General features: G+C 32.6%; 2 protein-coding genes across 9 annotated transcripts in view; one reads left to right on the plus strand and one right to left on the minus strand.

Moving 5' to 3' along the window:
- Positions 1 to 21,165, plus strand: part of LOC119085137 — a 100,993-nt gene that overhangs the window by 49,870 nt on the left and 29,958 nt on the right. The gene's annotated exons all lie outside the window — the stretch shown is intronic.
- Positions 1 to 21,165, minus strand: part of LOC119085108 — a 66,531-nt gene that overhangs the window by 32,162 nt on the left and 13,204 nt on the right. For 2 of the 5 annotated variants that reach the window (XM_037195391.1, XM_037195366.1), the window contains exon 1: positions 3,965 to 4,194. The exons of 2 other annotated variants lie outside the window; for them this stretch is intronic. The gene's annotated coding sequence lies outside the window, so the exon portion shown is untranslated. Of the gene's footprint in view, positions 1 to 3,964; positions 4,196 to 21,165 lie in introns of those variants that run through there. One more of the 5 variants, XM_037195383.1, reaches the window with a different exon arrangement.

A 21,165-nucleotide genomic window follows, 5' to 3' on the forward strand; every position in this document is an offset into this window, starting at 1 on the left:
ATCTCACTTTCGAATCGCACTACGTGAAGCAGAGTTTGAACAAACATGCCATGGGCGATAAACAGTCAACATATCATTGGCGTTGCATTCAAAGTTCTATGCAATTCCAACATATAATCGTAATTCCAATGTCAAACATTATCCGTCCTTAAATGAATTTTCACATGATAACATGCATTCGTTTCGTATTGACTCTGATAATCGCCAAACGTTATCTGTCTATTAAAGGCTAATTTAGGCTAAAGTATCCAGACCAAGTATTACGTTTTGCGTCGAAAAGGTTGAAATGTCTGTACATAATTGCACTCGCTAGTGCCTTTTCTACGCGCCTCTAAAGTCCAACAGTATCGTTGTTGATAACTTGGTAACTTATGTTACCAACGGAAAAAAATTAGTGCGCCAACAGCAGTCTTAGCTTACCCGAGCAAAAAAAAAATCGACGAAAAAGTATTTGAAAATATATGACTATTTCCTTGTGAACGGTGAAGTACTTGGATACCCTTTTTTCGATTTTTTCCCATACAAAATCAGTATATGAAAGTATTTGAAAATTCAGTATACCGTCATACACTTTCAAATACTTATTTATCATATCACCACATTCTTGTTTATACTCATGACGCTCTGGTGACATTTGTAGGAAATGTGCTTCTAATAAAATATGACAATTTCGATTTTGATTACTCATCTTCACTTACTCACAATCTATATTGACTTTAAAGAATGAGAAAATTAATGAAACACGGTTTTTCTTATCAGTTGCACATTTCTCTGTTAATATCCGTTTTCGTCAAACAATCCCCAATACCTAACGAGACAAAGCCCTACACACATACCTAACAAGAGAAAGACCTACAGATACGCCTCACAAGAAAAACGACAACGGAATTAACAGTATAATGTGAACTGATAAGAAGATGTTTCAATAATTTTTTGAACATTGGTCTCACACGGTGGGGCTGAACCAAATTTAAATAAAAAGGTCGGATAACCTCAATTTTTTTTTCATGAAATGTTAGCGTAGATAATTGAGTGTAATATACATAAAAAATAAAAAAATTCACCGAGCCGTTTTTCAGAAAGTACTTTTCAACTGTTTGTAGACTGTCTCATGCATATGTAGAACGTTTTTTTGATATGCTAAGCTAACGTAAGTATAGCCAGTGCTCTCAGCTTTCGATTGATACCATACTTGCCATATAAGTTTGGAAAAATTAGCAGCTTCTGTCCCTACTGTGTGGTATAAAAAATGGAGAGTAAGAGACATTTTTATTTTGTACAATTGAAGAAAAACCTTATTTTTGTTATTATTTCATCTTTTTTCTGTTAAATAATTAAAAAAACGAAGAAAAACTAAAAATATAATTTTGCTCCAAAAATCACTCATTTTTTATACCACACAGTAGAGAAAAAAAAAAAAAAAAAAAAAAAAGTTGAAAAGTACTTTCTGAAAAACGGCTCGGTGATTTTTTTTACTTTTTATGTATATTATCTACACTCAACCCATGCTAACATTTCATGAAAAAAAAGTTGAGGTTATCCCACCTTTTTATTTAAATTTGGTCCAGCCCCACCGTGCTCACATGATACCTCACAAGGATGTTGCCTCGACGAGAATTCATGGCAGACTGACTTTTAGTATGCAATAATATACATAAGAGTACGAGTAAATACTGTTCGCAGTATATGAACATTTACTTTTATGTACTTGGACGGTACCAGTATATAAAAGTAAATGTTCATATACTGTAAGGGTAAGCAGTATTTAATTATACCCTTACCTGGAACAGACATTATATAAAAGTTTATGATCATATGCTTAAAAACCAGTGTATGCATATATACTTTTTGGCTTATTTTTTTTTTTTGCTCGGGGACATTTTAAATCTATCCAGAACAAGGTTCGTGCTTCTGAATTTTATCTAAATAAAAATGTTTGACTTTCACAAAAAAAAACGAGAAAGAGAACACACTTGAGGGACTATTCTCTTTTCAATTCTATTTAATTAGTTAAAAAAAAACTTCCGCTGAACCCAATGTAAAACTATACTGCAAATATTTGCTCTACGAAAACGATTGCCGAACGTTTAATGGAATTGTCGATATACTCCACTAAATGTTACCATACCAACAGATTACTCTGTGCGCACCGTTATTATTTTATATTAAATGAAATTAAATAAAAATTACGTAAATATTGTTTAAGCCCACAAACAATAAGCCTTTCATTCGAACTTGATTATAATGGCTTGAATAAGCATGGAATACGATTGGGGTTATGAGGATTGGATAATAATAATAATCAGCAGTACTCTCATTCCAACAACATTTCCACCACATCGGTGCAATGTTTTCAGAAAGTTTTGATTATTGTGTTAGATTCTTTTTTTGTTGCTCAGCAATTTATTGTATAAAATTCTCACTAGTTATTGCTCGTCCCGATTACAACAATTATACAAAATCAAAACTTTTACCCTGGTCAACATAACTTTTTCAGCGTTACATTTTTCTACGCAAACACCACACACCCACTTAACCACCCAGTCAAACCACATTTCAATAGAAATATATTTTTTTTTTTAAATGACATGAAAGAGTTAACGTGATGATGGAAATATCTCGGATTCTGTGGCAATTGAAAATAGCTCTTCTGCGATATATTTTTTGTTCGCAAGCAACTTCAAAAATGCTGCCGTGTTTTTTTTTTTGTTGATGTAATAATACACTTGACCATACTTTCAATTCTGTACAAATAGCAAAATTGGAAATTTCGAAAATTCGAAGAATATATTGGGGAAGATTGAAACAGATGAACAGGTGAGGTGTTTAAGTGACTTGACTTACTCGTTATGTTGTTGAGTAATGTAAAATTTTTAACGGTAAATTAAGTTACGGACAGGCTGATCTCACCACACTGAGAAATGGTTAGTCATCTATTTCCGATGACGATGAGAATAAGTAAGCGATGAGCTCTGGAGGGAATACATAGCAAATCGTATATTACAGGTAATCCTGACGAAAGAACCAACAAATGATACGCCTTCTCGAGAAAAATATCAAAATTAGTTTCCCAAACCAACAGAACCCTTGTATATAAGTTGTCGGTTCAACAATAAATTCAACTTCGAAAAAAAAGAAAAAAAAGTTAAACTCATTGTATAATATGCCAGTCCAATCTACGATATCAGATCGTTGTCTGAGCGAAAATTTACACTTTTATAAGTACAGTATACCTACGAAAATGTTGAATACACGCGTGTATGGTACGAGTACCACAAAATAAAGTGAATAGGTTCTCAGTCTTCAGCAAAGAAAAAAAAATTAACGAAATCGATGAACTGAAGCACCCTTGAGTGCATTCTTATCCAGATGAAGTTTACATTCGAGCTCACCCTTTACAACCGTCATCGTCATGCCACACATTTTAGTTTGTAAACACACTCTACAGCATACACACACTTAGCTTGCAATTAATTTCGTTTTCAGTGAATATAGAAGTTGCACCTACTGAACTACACACATCACATTTTGATAGCGCCCAAAAAGTAACAATTATTGTCTTTCGTTTAATTTGATATTTACTCAAGATAATTAAAATTTGTGTCATTAATGTTTTCACCCATCCAACGAAACGAAAATTCAAGCAAGCAATTAACTTTCGCACACAGAGCGGTAAATGGGTGTACTTAATCATCGTTATATGTTATATGTTCAGTAAGTGAACTTCAGTTGGAATAATATCGTGCGTTTAATATTACATCACACGCACAAACAGTTAATAAATGGGAATAAAAGATGTAAATACAGACGAGTAAAATTCTAATATTTGAATTGACAACACGTTTCGGAGCGACAAACCAAAAATAAAAAATTGTCACACCAAAAGTGGTTCCGTGTAAATTCTGAAAGTCGTCTTTCATCCCGAAAAGCCGAAAATAAAATTTGTAACAGAAAAATGTTTAACCTTGAATTTGGATCAAATAAATTTGGATGCTGACAGCGAACGGCATGCAAAACGTAAAATTTATGTGTATAAAACAAAGCTTGACACTCGTCACAATATATATACTACACACACGAGCGACGAAAATAAAATCTTAATAAATACACAAAAAAAAAATTACTTTTCGGAATCAATTTCGTCTCTTTATTTCAACTGCCACTTTTGATACTAACATGACAAAAAGGCATTACAAACTAAATTTTTTTCTTCAATGAAAATCTATATATAAGTACGTTATTTTTGCTGTTTATTTTATACAATACAAGGAGTACTTTATGTTTCGCATATCGCATATATATACCTTTATGGCACGGCATATGTATGCATAATACTCAAAAAAAAGAACATATACAATACGATCACCATCTGCTTTGAGAGGAAAAGTAAAGCTAAGATAGGTAAAGTAAAGCTTACTTCGCGAATGAATGAAACGAAATATTTTACATCGTCATTTTTTTTCGTGTATGTATTCACATCCAAGCCAATAACACAAACTAAATGATGTCATCGGAAAACCTTTGGGAGAAAAGATAACAAATTTATTCTCCTTACAATTTGTTTACTTGTCAGAAATTAGTAATTGGTGATTGCTATCTTTTGTATAAAAATATCGAGGAAAAAAAATTGTTTATTCGTAAAATGTTATTTTTTTCTGTTCTTCTTCACCAATATTTACCGACAATTAACATGCATATACGGTTGATAAAATCGTGAAATTGATATTGAATGACGTTTTTTTTTGTTGATAAGAACTCATAAGGATTTCGAAGATTTCCAACGAATGATGAATCGTTTTTACACAGAAAAAACATTAGGATTCTCGATTCTCAATGAATTTTTGAACATTGATATAATGACGCATCCATCACATTTTGCAGATGTTCTAGAACCTCGTGTATCGATGAAATTACTCATTGTTTTGATGCAAACTAATGGGAAATTTAGAAACGAAACCTTTGTGTTGTTTATAAATTGGTTTTTTGTTTAATTGAATAAATGCTGAACTTTGACTTGGTGTTATGTTACACGTCAGAATCAGAATCCTACAGTTTGTGGTAGCTTAAAACTTTTTCAGTGGCGCTGACGATGCTTTGCATTGTGTTTTCAATTGCTGAGCTACTATTTAAATCGAAAAGTTTATAATTGGCTCGACAATTGGTTAAAAATTGGTATGTTTTGTACTAAGTGGAATTTTTTAGTACTAGATTAACATGTTACCGACGGCTGTCATCTGTTATCGACAACGACAGCAAGAATAAACGACAAGCTCTGACTGATGAGGTCCTATATAGCAAAAATCATGTTCAATACAAATGAAGTATAAGATTTCTGAAATCAATTTCTGAAAATTTTCGATTAAATGAAGTAATAGATCAGATAATAAAACTGTTAATATGCTTGTCGTCTGTGACAGGTTAAGCTTGTACTAAGAAGTAGTTGCTGTGCAAAATCATTCCACTTTAGATGCCTACGTTGCACGAAACGTAGTATGAGACTCGGTGCAAAGTTTTCTTTATTAGGTACTAGATTTGTAATTGTCCTAAGAGGCCGCAGGGCATGATTGACAATACACATTGTGTTTACTTTGCACTCGATGTTTTGTATTTCTCAACTGAGTGACGAAATGTGAAGCTTTGTGTAAAAATGTTGTATGTAGCTCGGTAATAAATGCTTTGTAGGCACACTGTGTGTAATGTCACACTTGGCCTGAAACCTCTAGTGATAATCTACACATCTAGTACGAAAATAGTAATTTATGCAACTAGTTGTGAAAAGAGGTTGTTTTCGTCACTATATGTGACAAGCAAAGCGAGTTTGATAACTACATCGTGTGACGAAGACTTCCTCGTTTCGCAACGTGTTGCATACAACGTTTTATGCAACCAGCTGCGAAAAGTGAACTTTCGAAATTCAAACTTACAAATTTTTGTTACAACAAAATTCTAAATTTTTTAAATAACTTTAATCATAGAAGCCCGGCCTGTCAAGTAATCATTCACAGTCATTATGTAAATAGAAAATACGGTTTCGCGTTACTTGTGTATTAATTCGAACAATTTTGGTGAAAATTTGATTTTTTTCCGAGTAATCTCTGCATTCAATTCGGTTCGGTTGAGTTGAAATTCTTAAAATGTTGCTTAAAATGATGTTTCAACACATTATATTTACTTGGCTGCATATTAGTGAAGAAATGTAGTTCCTTTTCGTCACTAGTGATGAAAAGTAAAGCCATCAGTAAACCAGCGAAAAAAAGACCATGCATACGTCACCCAAATCAGGCATGAGAAAGTTCACTTTTCGCAGCGCCGTTACATAAAAAGCATTTACTATTTAAGGCGAATTACTATTATGCCACCGAGTAATAAGGGTTTTTTAGCTTAATTTATACAAATAAAGTTACTGCGCTGCGCACCCCTTAGATACTTTCGATTTGCCCAAAAGCCATAATAGAGCCCTTTTTGTATCAACTTATTTTCGTTTTTTTTTGGTTATTACTATTGCGCCACACAATGCGAGACCACCGAAAATTAAAGCATTTTGTACAGTAGATCTATAAGTATGCTATTCGTTGAGTAGAGTGAGAAAGTTTCAATTCGCATAACATTATATAAAACTTATTTGATTTTATGGTTCAGTGAAACACGTCTGATGGACCTGATCATTATTGAAATCACATTATGTGTACGAAATTCTATCAAAATTTAGTTCTCATTTCATGTAGGACGCAAATCGATTGAAATTAACTCAAGTTTGAATCTATCAAGAACGTAGTTAGGCCATCAGAACTGAAATATTGCTCCAATAAAACACACCAATTAGTATGGCTGTTCTGTACGTTTCGATGTGAGAGTAACTGATTAAAAGGGTCGAAAACAATATTAGAAGATTTTTTGTGGGCAATTTACGAAGCTATTAAGTACGGAGAAAAAGTATCTCATTTTCGTGTTATATTTTCCCTCAGCGACGACGGCACATAAACGATAAATGTATTACGTTGATTAGTCTCCTACTGAGTTCATAAGTGTTATGATATGATTCATAGTTGAACTAAAATCTTACACTAAAATGTGTAGTTTTCAAGAGACTGGCAATAAATCGTGTACATAATATTGTTAAAGGAGCACACACACACTATGTGTTCAATGCATAAAGAGCTAGAGGGTCGTCTATAGATGATAGTACATCAAACTCGACAACTCTGCTTCAAAGGATGGTATATTAGTAACTTAGTTATTTTTCCGTTTTTGCTTATTCCCTTGACTGAAAGTCAGGGTCTTATGAAAGAAAATACCCTTAAATGTCCGTAACGCTAAGTTCACTTTGATATTTTGAAAATATTCTACATTGGCAAAAAACGTTAAATACAGAAAACGTCCGTACACTTGTGGACACGATAACTCGAGTAATTCTTTACCGATTTGCAAAATTTTGGTTTTAATCGACGGAGAATGAAAATCATGAGGTTAAGTTCGTAGATGGGCTATATTGGAGTAATGAGATGGGAGTAATTCTCAAGAGAATTTTATTCCTTGTTACCGCGATAACTTTCCTAATTCTTGTCAGATTTTCAAATTTTTTGTGTTATTCGACGAAGATTGAAATTCTTGAGGTTGAGTTTGCAGATGGATAATGTTAGAACAACGAGATGTGAGAAATTATACACAGACGCTTTTCCTTGTGGACTCGATAACTCGAGTAATTCTTTACCAATTTTCAAAATTTTGGTTTTAATCGACGGAGAATGAAAATTATGAGGTTAAGTTCGTAGATGGGCTATATTGGAGTAATGAGATGGGAGTAATTCTCAAGAGATTTTTTTACTTGTTACCGCGATAACTTCCATTATTCTTATCCGATTTTCAAAGATTTTGTCTTAATCGACGAAGATTGAAACTCTTGAGGCTGAGTTTGCAGATGGATAATGTTCGAACAACGAGATGGGAGAAATTCTACACAGACGCCTTTTCTTGTTACCGCGCGATAACTTGAGTAATTTTTACCCGATTTTCAATTTTTTTGTTTTAATTGACAGAGAATGATATTGGAGTAGTGAGTTTGGAGTAATTGTAAACATAAATTGTTACACCACGACATTTTTGCAACGGATTTCCAAAAAAATTTCTTATTTGACGAGTAGTGAAATTCTGGATTTCTGGTCTAACAATTTAGAAGTACTTCCCAAAGCAAAAAGCTTGCTTTCTTGATGTAATTCATGTGGTTAAACTCGAACATTGGAATTTAATTGGACTAGTAATCTGGGATAAACGACAATTTTTGCGTGAAATCGTATTCTTCAAAGAATTTTTTTCGTTGCTAAAATGTTTGAACGAGTGTGAACTTTGCGGCCAGAGCGAAGCGAGGGCCGTAATTCACACGAGTTTAATTTTTTCACGAGGTAGACAAGAAATACGCCACCTTTTCAGCGCTTTTAGTAGACTATATAGGAGACTCATATTAGGAGTTAAACGTACCTCGCTGGACCTGCAACTCTTAGCTCTTTTTGTTTCTTCAGAAAATTAAATAAATATGAGTAAAATGAAGCATGTGATGACATCACCTTTTCATGTGACTTTAATTTTGTGATCTCAAAAAAACCACCTAATTTAAAAATGGTTAGAAAACTAAGACTGGAATTGTAGAGAAAAAAAACAGTCAAGGGACCTGACCCACCCAAGAGGTGGGGCCTAGTATATTCGGACGAGAAATCAATTTCAAATTTGAATTCAAAGCAATTTTTTAGGGAGCATTCAATGATATGATTAATTTCCTGCATGTCCAAGTTTACAGTCTCATTGTAAATTTTAATAAATTTCTATTAGGTCAGCTTCTTTGGACATCTTAGGCCAACACAATAAACCTAATTTGCTGTTCCATTCGTATATTCTAATTCTAACCATATTTTGTTAACTTTTTATAAACGACAAGCCCGTTGCCATATAACACTCAAACTGCTACTTCTTTTGTTTAATGTTTCTTATCAAGTCCTTTGCTGCTTTAGTTAAGCCCTGATACTATCGGCTATAAATAAAACACACGCTAAAACTAATCGCATTAGCGTCGATACCAGATGATAAGTCTTTTTAAGAATTGTGATTTTGGCGGAAATTAACATTAAAATTAAAAAATCAGGGTGACAATGCCTAAAATACATTTATAACCGAGTTGCCTACAACGTTTTTCTTTATAAAGTCTACTTTTCGTCACCGAGTTGGGCAAAAATGTATTATGTGAGGGGAGAGACTACACTTTGAAATAAAACATCTTCTCATTATTTCGGTCTTTCATGACCTAAAATTTTTCACTTATTTTCGCTCACTCTTCGACTTAAAGCCAGATTCAACGTATCTACTAATTCCGATTCAAACAAAACAAGATTCTTCGCACTGAATAAATTTATAAATTCATTGAAAGCATTGAAATTCAAGTATGAATTGCTAATTACAAATCCTTTTCATATACATGTACGTTACAATTTCAATTTTCAATACAGAGACATCTTTCCTTTAATTCACTCATCGTCCTAAACATACAAAAGAAGCTAACTTCAAGGTCTTTGGTCGTAGGGTAACTAACATAAATTCATTATAAATTCACTTGTAACGAGTCGGAAAAGGTCAACCCAAGAGAGACAAAGATAAAAGTTGTTGGTATTTTATAGTGGTAAAATTAAAATTAATCAGACTCATAGGAATATGAGTCAAAGAGCACTTATGCTTTTAAATTTAAATGAATCAATCACGACTTTGATTAAATTAAAACAAATCTTTTTTTTTTTAAACAAAAAGGCATTAGTACCTGTTGGTGGAACTAAAAAATCGTATCGGTTTTATCGAGTATGAGTTGCATACCACAACTTCGTTTTGTGATTTATATGCCGTGCACATATGAAGTGATATGATAGGATATTTTAAATTATTAATAATTTTGCATTTATTTGTTCGTGTACGCCGGCTTTAAATATAATTTAAGCCATAATCCTATCAACTGGAATAACCCGGAATAATCACCACCAACAGCACAAATACATTTTTTATCGCTTTTGTTTACTCCATGAAGCCACTTTGATAATTAATTTTAATTACTTTTGATTGAAGTCAATCAATTAAACTTTATATCTAATGTGAATTAACAAAATACAAAACTTTTTTTTTTTATTTATATCAATTTCCACATAAACCGTCAACATTGAATGGCATAAATTTTCATAAAATAAAATCGTATATAATTCGCAGCATCATCAAATGAATTTTAAGTCGCACCGTGTTTATTATTCTAGCAGAGATATATACTCAATTCAATAGCAATGAGTTAAATGAAATAATAAAAAAAACGAACCGAAACTTGAACTTTTTTCGTAGAGTCCATAAATTCACATAATAAATAAACTATAAATGAAATAGAAATAAACAAAGCGCAGGCAGTGTGTCTGAGTTATGTTGGATATGCATGGAATTCCAAAAGATATTTTCTATTCTGTATTTGTTTAATTCGAACATGCAACAAATTCATTTATATCTGTTAATGTATATAGCTGGATACGTACATCTATTTCGGTGGTGTTGTTTTTTTGTTCTGTTGGTTTTTTGGTTTCCATCCAACATTGTAGGTTGTTGTTTTAAAGAGATTTCAATCTACATTAAGTTTTCCGTTCGTTTATTCAACAGGGTTGTAAATATAACGTGCACGTGCACCCATAGAAATATGAAAATCTACCTACGATTATAATTAATTGTGGGTTAATTTCAGATTATTTGTGGATTCCGGTTGAACAGATGAAGAACATTGTGTCAGTTTTAAGTGTTCTCTGATTGTATTCGCTTGATAACTTTTTGGAGTCGATAAATAGGTTTCAATCGTTTCATAAAATTAATTTCTAAGATCGAAATTGCGTAACACAGTATCAGGAATAGGGGACTACCGAAGCGTTACAACCTATGGGAAACGTGTAAAGTGAGTGGGAGTAGTTCACACTTTAGGATTTAGTGTTACGTAATTTATTACCAGTTCCGTTAAAATCTAACGAAGATTTTATTAAGAAGAATAGTAACGTAGTATGGGATGTGTTGTGAAATTTTCGTTGTAATTATTTAAAACTTACCGAACGACTACTAGCAGCCCAATTTGTGCTGCCATCCAATCGTTAGTTTAAGTAAATTATTTTATTGCATGATCCTTGCGAAAGTTGCCCATTACATAGCAGTTTGGCTCTGCGGAAATGGTCAATTGCATGAAGAATATTTTCGCTTAATTTTTGTGTGAATTTCTTTGTGATATTCAACTTTCGCATGGAGCAGGCCATTACAAAGATTATGTTCGGATGTTGATTAATTCGGATACTCGCAAACTCATATGTGTGTTGTAAATGTTTCGGTTACTGTTTTTCGACAAGAACACAGGCTTCTCTGAATGCAAATTAGCCTGTATTTCGATTAAATTCTTAAAGTTTAAATTCAGTCCCACCGGTTGGGATATGAATTCGGTTAAGATTTTTCGGTTCGAATAGAGTATATTTTGCATACAAAAATAAGAAAATTATTGAAAAATCGATCTGGTTTTCAATATCAATCAACCCAATACTCTAACAATTTAAAGTAATCTCGAAATTTCGTATAATAAATAAGCAGTTCTTACCATGAGCAAACAAATGTTTCACAATTCCACATTCAAAACGATTAGTTTTATTGACCTTACCTCTTATAGACAATCAAGTTGATTATTACACTAATCTGAATGATCATTTTAATAAATTTTCATAAATTCGCCCACCATTTTTTTTGTTCATTCCTAAAAAACTCGAGCTTGTTTAGAAAATTGCTTTTTGATTAAATTTAATGTAAGATATATCTTCAAACACTTTCAATGAATGAACGCTCATTCAGTTAATTTTAGCACCGATGGGAAAACGAAATAGCAAAGCATTAACACTCTTTTGAGTTTTTAATGCCATGAATTTGGCTTTAAATATACAAATTTACAAATGGCGTGTTTTTTTGTGTGCAACAAGTTCCGGAAGCAAAATGTTTACAACTGCGCTACTAAACTTTTTCATTATCGCTCGTAAACGTTAAAAAAAAAGAAGAAATTAATGAAAGATTTCCATTTTAACGAACATTCAACCCATTGAAGATTTTTTTTGCTTCGTTTTATTATCAAACTGTACTGGAACGAACGGAAAGCTGATTTTAAAAATTTTATGTAATGCAGTAACCTGATTTCATTTTTAACTTTTATGCAACTCAGCATCAAAATTTGCAAACTTTAGATGCCTCTCTGTTGCATAAATCGTTGTAAGAATCTCGAGTGCAAAATACTTTATTAGGCTCCCGATGTGTAATCCTAACAAGTACTTTGCACTCGATGTCATAAATAACCATTAAGTTCATCGTTACACTATTACAAATCTTTATTATTATCTTTGCATGCCGGTTTTTTCTGTGCACTTTTAGTGGTCTTGACATACATGGTTTTTAGAAGAACGAACATATTTTTCTCCTAATGTACAACGAAGAAACATATCTTCTTCTTCACGTATGCAAAGTTTACATAGATATCACTCCTCATTCATTTGTTAGAAAATTTTCCTTACTACCAAAGACAATAAGCTTGCTAATGTCACAGCTTTAATTAAGTACGATGAGTTATGTGCCCGCATGCGGTATAATATGCCTGTATGTGGTAATGTATGAGCTGCGGGAAGCGAGCTGTGTGTAATCCCATAAATTTCAACAGTTGTCAATTTTGATCAAGTTACTTGAGGAGCTTTTGTGTGTTTTGTGCAAGTCGTTACGATGATATTTAATTATATAAAATCAAAGTGTTTCATAGAAAGTCACGTAATTTCTGTAAATTTGAAACTACCTAAACTTTGATGAAAGTATGTAGCAATAAGTACTCGTAAGCCACTATGCCAGTATGAATAGTTGACGATTTTAAACAAATTAAAAACAATTTTGTCTAATATCGATGTCAACGTTTTTGTTGTTCTAAAGCATTAAATTTAATGAAAAAATTGCTTCTCGTCATGGTTCCACAGTGCTGAATACTCTTCTGGTACAAATTTTTTAGCATCGCACTGCTAAATTAGGCTGTTTTATGGCCAACAGACATTTTAATGTCATAATTATCTGCGTTTTAATTGTATGGTGCGGCGGTAAAAAAAATGTACATTAAACCAATTAAACATGTCAAGCAAAGGAAGTGTACACTTAGTACCACTGTCTTTGTAATGTCGATCATCGCCGCAAAGAATTGCGAGCTGGATGAAATTTCTGCAAAACAAATTTCTCTGTGCACGAAAGAATGTCATTCGTAACTGCATATCGGATCAAATATGAAAATGAAATACAATTTTGTCGCCTAGAAACCTATGTGAGACAAGCTGAATCGACAGATAATAATAAATTCTTTTACGGATCAAAGATATGAACATATTGCGACATCGACACACTTCGGAATAAAATGTAAAAATGTAAAAATTATTCTGCATTTCAATTCGTCATTTCGAATGCGATTATAGTCATCGGATGTATATGACAACAATAGTTTTGTATGTTGTAAACAACACATTGTTGCACAATAATTCCACTTAAGTTTATTCATAGCCGTTCCTCGTGAACATTAACCTATTTAATTATTATTATGAGCAAGAATCGAAGAATATTTTAATAGATTTTACATTGAGAGCAAGAGCACTTGCAGTAAAAATATTATCGGAAAGTATACTTCATTTCATATTATAGCCAATGCGAATGGATCGATTTTTAGTCATATTAATATTTATAGATAGATTGGGCACTGAGTTTTTACGTCCGTAAGTGTAAGTGAAGTCGTGCTATGCTCTGTTGCGTACAAAGTTTCTAAATTCCGTGTGAAGAACTTTAGAAATTGAAGAGCTGATACGTCATCATTGAAAACCATTTGAGGAAATCCTAAATAAACCCGCATAATGAAGTGCGTACGTACCTAGTACGAAATCTTTTCATATTTATGCCAAGTATTTATCATAAAATCTACTTAAGAATGTACTAAGTAATTGCGAAAACTTGAAAATTGAAACGATTTTCAAGGAAAAAAATCTTGTGATAGAAGCAATTTCTCTATAAAGCTCTATAACTACACCTATCATTCTACGGAATAGTAAGCAGTACTGACGGATTAGGATATGAGCACTTAAACACTTCAACTTCTAATAGAACTATGAATATTAGACATAGTTCATATTAGATTCTTGCAAACATCCATAAGACTCAAAACACATAGAACTACCTTTCTAATGACGCCTCACACGAACATTTATCTTTTTTGTACTTCGAGTAATTTCCATATGAAAAGTGTATGCTTTCAGTTTTTTTTTCGGTTGAAAACTTCAACTGCTAATATCTCATCGTAGATACGTCCAAACCCTATAAGACCTTGTTTTTCATAACATGCAGTTACTTTTCTAATGACACCCCACACAACCGTGTAAGTTTCATATCGGTTTTTGATCACCTATCAGTAGCGACTACAAGGTTGGAGGTTAGATTGTTTGAAAATGGAAAAAAAGCATTCGATTTCGGTAGGCTGGGTTTGGAAAGAATCACTCAATTTTTTCGGAGATAATGTTTTCATCAGGACTATTTGAAAATCTAGGTCAACTTGACGAAGACCTTGTGAATTTCGCTATTTTGACCCACTGAATCGACACTGGGAAATGTAAAATAACAAAAGGTTAAACTCTGAGCGTTAATTTAATAGTAATTAAAATTCTAACCAATTCGAAGATTCAGCTCCACGTAAATCACACATAACACCTTTCCCAACCAAATGACTCATAAATTTTGTCTTCGTAACACATTTTAATGAAATTATTTAATTTTAAACAAGCCTACACCTTTCGAAAAGGTCAAAATTTATGACTTAATCTGCTGTATATAGTACACCAACCGCAATATAGAAAATACTCGATATACAAAACCATAAATAAGAATATTAATGTGCAAAAACCCCTAAACTTATGATTTTCGGCTTGTGGTTTTGTTTCATGTTTGGATATAAAAAAAAGCGAAATTATGAGTGTTTTTCATGATCTCAACCTCGTAGCCTTACCAAGAGTTTTTTTTTGTTGTCGTTATTATTCAATGATGAGAACACATAAAAAATTTGTGCATGAATCATGATACGTAATTGTTCATCATCCAATAATTGTATTTGATTCGAGTAATATTTTGATTTTATCGCAAATTAAAACAAAAGTTACGCGACAACAACTTCGAAAATAATTAAAACAACGAGACTAAGTCCCTGCATAAAAATAAAAAAAATGAAATCGGTCGGCAGAAGATGGAAAATGTTTGTATCGTTAAGAGCAGCTGGAATATCGGTCTCATCCAATCATGTCTTCTGAACACGTGACTGGATGTGTTGACCTTCGGTCTGTTTAAAAGAAACCACGTGAATCTTATTGAAAAATTAATTCAACAGAAAAATCGACTTCCATTCAAAATAAACAAGAAAATATTTGGTTTATCTGATTAAAAAAAAAATCCGTCTCTCTACGCTATACGAAATAAAATGTGATTTGTAATTGAATAGAAATCTCAGCTGAATTAAACTCGAAAAAGAATTCAGTAAGTACTCACATTATTGTGTAAGAAGGAAAAAAAAACAGATTTTTTCAAATATTGCCGCCGTCAGCTAAAATACATTTTCTTGTGAAATTAAATTAGCGATTTTTTTTAAAATTTATTTTTGAAGCCTAACACTTCTATTAAAAAAGGAAATTAAATTATTTTCAATTTTATCGAACAAGGGCGGTTAAATGAATCAAATAATTTCGCTTCTATTAAATAAATTGAAACCAATAATTCGTACATACATCTGGTTCGAATGGTTTGTACGATTCGAACTGATTACTCCCTTTGAACTGATAATGACAAAATTCACCACCATTCTACGTTATATTTTTCACATACATCTATACATATATGAATGCAGCAACACGTACTAATTATTCATTCAGATAGTTCTGATAGCACACAATTCGATTTTAGACTTCAAACAATTACTTACTCAGAATCGCTTGTAAGATGAAAAACTGCATGGCAAAATGTTTCATGTTTCAAGAAACGAATGAAATTTGAAAGTATCATTATCGTTTGCGCTAAAATTATTCACCATCTGTTTGTACATCATCGGTACATTGCGCTTATACCTTATCAGTTTATATAGCATCATACTTAATTACATATCAACCTTCTCTTTTGAGACCGCTTTTGTTGATTGATAATATCAGGTTACATTATTGTTAGTTTTGTGTAGGGAAGTATCAACAACAACGTTGAGAAGAAATAATTTATTTCACCAAACACTACACTTACTGTTTTCACATACGCATGTGAACTTATGACCGTTTCTTTCAAACCTACACAAGCCGCATACAGCACACTATAGAAGAAATGAAATCTTAACCTATCATCTGTTATCGACAAGGACTACATGGAATGAAATAACAAGCTTTGGCGAATGCGGTTATATATAGCCAAAAACGCGCTAAAATAAATGAAGTAAAAGATTCGAAATCAATACCCTCATAGTATTTAGATCGAATGAAGTAATAGACCTGATAGTAAAACTGCTGACAGTGCAGTCAAACATGATCGTGGTAAATTCCGGACAACGATGGTGGCTCCACTACTTTGCATATTTTGAAGGAACATTTTCGTTATCTTCTGCATTTATGTCGCGTCGTTCGTAGACTCTTTATTACAGTAACAAAGATTTTCGTCTTATTAAATGTTCGTAATCTATTTACACGCACATGCACTAGCTTAAAAAGCTTTCGAGCACCCGGTTTCCATTTCATGTTTATAATGCCTGAAGGCATTATGTTCTATAGCTATCAAGTTAAAAATGGGAATTTATTTGATTTTATATGCGGCAATCATGAGCATACATGTTTTGTTTTAAGAAATATGAAGATTTATCACGGAAGTTGGATCCAAAATGGGCTATGGTGAATGCAAAAATTACGACAAAAATAACTTGCTCAGGCGAGTGCATTAGTATTCAGTTCAAATTATCTATACTGTTCAAGTATCAGAGTTTTGAAATTTGGATTTTAAAGTGTGGAAATCTATCTATAAGAAGACAAAAATTTTATCAACGCTCAGTTATTACATCACTTTTTTTTTCTTCAAAGTTATACCTGTCGCAATGAAATCACCTTACTGGCCATGAAACCACAGCACGTTTTTAATTATTTTTTTTTTTTTTAATTCTTATCTTCTTAGTGTTTGATCTGAACAACCGGAAACAAATTTACGCATACTTTGTATACCTCACCTAGCAGTATTAAGAAAATGATACACAAATATCGAGAATATTTTTTGTTGCTAGAAATGAATGTTTGGCTGCGCTAAAGTTTCTCAAAACAAAATCCAATTAAAACTAATTCTGCTCTTTCATAAAGCATAATGTAATTTATACTTCAGTTATTTATAGCTTTTGAAATTGCATTCATCAGTGATATGAATAAAATCTCGTGTATAAACTTAAACAAACTTCAATATAAAAAGCTTATTAATGTCCAGTTTGTGTCAACGACAACAAAAAATATGATAAAAGAAAGGAAATTGTATCACAAATAAGCATTTTTTTTATGTGTCACTATAAAGAGGACACATATATGATATACACATTGCTTTGACCCGTAATAGATGTGTCAGCATTAGAACGAAGGCATTGCTATTTATGGCCAAGAGGACCATATCAAATATAAACAGGAAACGAAGCGACGTGACGACTCAATTTTTTTTCCCCTATATGACTCATTGAACCTGATTTATTAAATTTAAAATATCATGAACAAGGCGTCTGACAAATATAAAATTTTTGTCTGAACGTGTCAATTTTTGTGATAGAATCTCTCGTCTGAATTTTACACTTTGAAAGCACATAAAGTGCACCATTCGTGGTATTTTCTTGATTTGTAAAATTTAGATCGAAGTCACATATCTGACTTCATACTTATTCAACTAAGAAATATTACCAAATGTCATGTACTTTAACTGTTCACAAGATTCAGCTGCCTGTGAGCGATTCAGATTGGTTTCAGTTTGTCAAGTGGTCGTTTCCATTTCAATTGAAAGTATTGGCGAGTAATGCTAGAACGGAAAAGTGCACGACAGGGCTAAGATTTTTTTTTATTTCAACTGAACCAGAAAATTTCGATTTTGGATTCAACCCGAACCGGAACATACCTGAAAGTGAAAGTTCAGGTTCGGGTCAGACTCGCGACTAACCAATTCAGGTTTCAGTTGGGTTCTGGTTGAATTCGAAATCGAAAATTTCAGTTTCAGCTGACGTTTGGGTCGAACATGAAATCGAAATCTTACTTAGGGTTACTGTCAGGCCGAATCCAACCCGTTCCGAACAGTATAAATGGGACCTAATGTAAAGTGCTTGCCATTGAAAATGGTACCATACAGAGCAAAAAACTTACTGAGCACCAGTAATAATAATAATTTACAAAACCGTACACAATCCTTGGGGACATGCCAGACGAAAATATTAAAGAATCGTAAGAAACTTTTTAACTCTGCTAACAAGAAATGTAATTGTGGGATGAGACACATAAAGTTTCAGTTTCGATTTGCATTGAAATAAAACTTTTGAAATTAGAAATGATGCAGCGCCACATCAATTTACTTACAAATTACACAGTTACAACGACACTATGTTATCCAATTTTATGTAATTTTACGACAGTCAACTCTGATTTAAGATAACAAAAAGCCGGATCAAACCTTGTGGAATTAACGTATCGATTAGAATGAGGTAATCGGTCGAACGAGATTTCAGGTCATATCAGATTCTAGGCGAGATAAAATGCAAGCAGACTTTTACGGTCTGTTCACCGTTTTTCATTTATATTGCAACGAACTAAAGGGACTATTTTATTAGATTTTCTATTCAAATCTTTTCTCAATTTTCCCAAATTTAAAATTTGTTAGAGTAAAATCTCTCAATTACGGATAACTTACCGTCGTTGTATCTAGTGTTTCTTTTTCGACATGATAACAATTTTATTGAAAATTTGTAAATAATGGGCCCTGCCTTTTCTTTTTTTTTTTTGAAAATAGAAATGGGAGAACATCCAATTTCAATTTGGTATAAAATTTAAATTTCCTTCGGCAAATTCAATTTTTGCACTAAATTGGAATTCACATTGTATTATCGTCAATTTGAAACTGAAAAAAAGAAGAAAAAAGGCATAACATCCACAAAATAACTCAACTGTAACACTCTTTTGTTTTGATCGAACTGGTCGTTTGCCGGTCGGTAAAGGTAGACTGCAGCTTTTATCAGAAAATTCATTTTGTAAATTTTCCAAAATTGTTTGTTATCTATGGATTAGGATACCATAGTAACCTTGGGTGTAAAGGAATTACTATAAATACATTCGACCGAAAGACTATTACAACTTAATTCCACTTGGTATACATATACCGAACCCTATTTTATTCTACACCCGTAAAAGTCATTAGTAAAATGAGAATTTATTTCGGTGATAAAGAGAAAGTTTAAACGTGTCCACAACACACAGAGACCTGTTACAAAACACAAAAAGTACACAGCAATAATGTCTGCGTATTGTTTCGGATTTCGGTGATATTCCTCGTCATACTTAGTTAGAGATACTTTTGTGATGTAACATAATGTTCATAGAGTTCTCCATAAATCATGTACACACAACCAGGACCACATTATAATAGACACATCTCTCTGCGAGCATTGTATTATACGTACTCAATTCGTTGATGAAAAACATAGAACATGAAAAGAAGCTAGGAGGGAAAAAAAAGAAATAAAAGGCATGCAAATGACGTTAAAAAGTAAATTTTTATGTTGAAGTGGAAATATAGCATGGAATAGAAAATGTGAAAATATAAATATAACTTTTCGTATATAAGTGAAGTGTACACACAGAAGCATGGAATTGTAAAATTAAATTTGATTGTACGTTACGTATATTAACAACGAAAGAGATATGAAAATGTGCAATTGTTAAAACAGGAAGAAAAAAAGCGTTTTAATTACACAAACATTAAATGCCTGATTATTTAAAAGATTTCTTTTAGTGTGTTTGTGTTTTCTGTGCATTTGAGTATCATTTTCAAAACTTTTTTTTTTCACTCCACCTCCCCCCTTTCATTTTCCTGTTAGTTGAACTTTAAAAACTTTATTGTGTTCAGCATAAAAGTATGCACTCGGTACACCATGTAAATTCATTCTTTTTTTTTATATTTCACTTTTTGTTTTAATTCTTCTTGAAAAAGTTTTAAATCCAATAAGCTTACGGAAATCTCTCTACCCGAGATGATTCATTGTAAAATTATATGCATGATTTTACGTTCTTAAAAAACCGCGACCAACCTTTTATTTGCAATTAAGCTTACTATTGTTTCAAAGGCGTAGTTCACTGGAAATCCGCTTTCACTGCGGTTATTCTGTCAACGAGCTTAATACTCATTATTGATACTGACACCATTTGACAAGGTGAGTTCATGTTATTCAGGTAATATTAGGAACAATCAGTTTTGAGTTTATTTAGCCACCAGTTAGCTAAGTTTTGAGTTTTTGATAGCGTGAAAAATTTATATTTAAGTTAACAGCACGGAAGTAGAGCAAATGAAAAAATATGTTCTCTGTTTAGACGCAACCATGAGAAGGATTACGACATCAGTTCTCTTTTCTCTATTCAATCAAAACGATCAAAACTCTACCGATAGAGAACGATTCACTATCTCATCGAAAGATGTCGCTGCAACAAAACCAACGTCATCAGAAAAATAATTAATTTTTTGCTCGACGGATTTTAGTCAAATAAAATGCCATCGTGTAGCACATGACCTCAGGACTCTGTTACAGCAATTATTTTTTAAATCGGTCCTATATCGGCCAAGCCGATATAGGCGAATTGAAAAACTGATTACTGTTTCGGAGTCTAAAATCCGTCGAGCAAAAAATTATTTATTTTTCTGATGACATTGGTTTTGTTGCAGCGACATCTTTCAATGAGATAGTGAATCGTTCTCTATCGGTAGAGTAGTGATTGAATAGAGAAGAGAGAACTGATGTCGTAATCCCTCTCCATGTTGAACAGTTAGTTTGAATTCCAT

The sequence above is a fragment of the Bradysia coprophila genome, chromosome X (assembly GCF_014529535.1).
Source record: "Bradysia coprophila strain Holo2 chromosome X, BU_Bcop_v1, whole genome shotgun sequence".
Lineage (NCBI taxonomy): Eukaryota > Metazoa > Arthropoda > Insecta > Diptera > Sciaridae > Bradysia > Bradysia coprophila.